Source organism: Arachis duranensis, chromosome 10, assembly GCF_000817695.3.
Source record: "Arachis duranensis cultivar V14167 chromosome 10, aradu.V14167.gnm2.J7QH, whole genome shotgun sequence".
Taxonomy (NCBI): Eukaryota; Viridiplantae; Streptophyta; class Magnoliopsida; order Fabales; family Fabaceae; genus Arachis; species Arachis duranensis.
In genome coordinates this window covers 34,415,122-34,416,814 of record NC_029781.3, presented here as the reverse complement: position 1 = coordinate 34,416,814, position 1,693 = coordinate 34,415,122, and positions in this window count along the sequence as shown.

The window sequence follows — 1,693 nt, the reverse complement described above, 5'->3', positions numbered from 1 at the left end:
TCTCATTAAGAATTTTGATACCTTTATTTTCTTTTCCACTTAATTTTCGAAAAAATAAAAAAAATTACAAAATCATAAAATCCAAAAATATTTCTTGTTTGAGTCTAGTGTTTCATTTTAAGTTTGGTGTCAATTGCAAGTTTCTGTTCTTCTTGCATTCATTCATGTGTCTTAAGGATCTTCAAGTAATTCTTGATTATTTTCTTGCTCTGATCTTTGAATTCTCTTGACTTGAGTGTTTGTGTTTCTCATATGCATTCTCACTTTATCAGTGTCAGTAGTATACAAACTGCTAAGTTTGGTGTCTTGCATGCATTGTTATTTGATTTTAGTTGCATTTTGATTATTCCTCATTATTAAAAATCCAAAAATATTTTCAACTTGTGTCTTTTCAAGTCAATAATACAGAGAATTGAAGATTCAGAACATACTGCAGAGGAATTACACAGAAAAAGCTGGGTGTTCAAAATGGCCAGTGAAGAAGGACAGACTGGCGTTTAAACGCCAGCCAGGGTGCCTGGTTGGGCGTTTAACGCCCAAAAGGGTAGTGTTTTGGGCGTTAAACGCCAGAATGTGCACCATTCTGGGCGTTTAACGCTAGGATGGCACAAGAGGAAAGATTTTGTTTTCAATGCAAATTTTTTCAAGTTTTCAAAATTTTTTCAAAATCAAATCTTTTTCTAATCAAATCTTTTCAATCAAATCTTTTTCAAAATCAATTTCTTTCCATTTTCAAAGATACTTGCTATCAATTAATGATTTGATTCAACATTTCAGGTATGTTGCTTTTTCTGTTGAGAATGGTTTAATGTTTGAATCATATCTTTTCTTGTTAGCCAAGTTATTATTTTTTAAAATCAAATCTTTTTAAAATGTTTTTCAAATCATATCTTCTCAATCACATTTTTTTTAAAACCAATCATATCTTCCTAATCACATCTTTTTCAAAATAGTTTTCAATCATATCTTTTTAATTTCTAATTTCAAAATCTTTTTCAAAAATCACTTGATTTCTTTCTCAATCATGGTTTTCGAAAATCAATTAGTATTTTTCGAAAATTACTTCCCCCCTTCTCACATCCTTCTATTTATGGACTAACACTATTCCCTAATGCACAATTCGAACTCCATCTTCTTTGATAAGTTCGAATTTTCTACTTCTGCCTTCTATTTTTCCTCTGACACCTCAAGGAATCTCTATACTGTGACATAGAGGATTCCATATTTTCTTGTTCTCTCCTCTTTCATATGAGCAGGAACAAAGACAAAAGCATTCTTGTTGAGGCTGATCCTGAACCTGAAAGGACCTTGAAGCGAAAGCTAAGAGAAGCTAAGGCACAATTCTCTGTAGAGGACCTAACAGAAATCTTCAAAGAAGAAGAAAACATGGCAGCCGAAAACAACAACAATGCCAACACTGCAAGGAAGGTGCTGGGTGACTTTACTGCACCTACTCCCGACTTCTATGGGAGAAGCATCTCTATCCCTGCCATTGGAGCAAACAACTTTGAGCTTAAGCCTCAATTAGTTTCTCTAATGCAATATAATTGCAAGTTCCATGGACTTCCATTGGAAGATCCTCATCAGTTCTTAGCTGAGTTCTTGCAAATCTGTGACACTGTCAAGACTAATGGGGTTGACCCTGAGGTCTACAGACTTATGCTATGCCCTTTTGCTGTAAGAGACAGAGCTA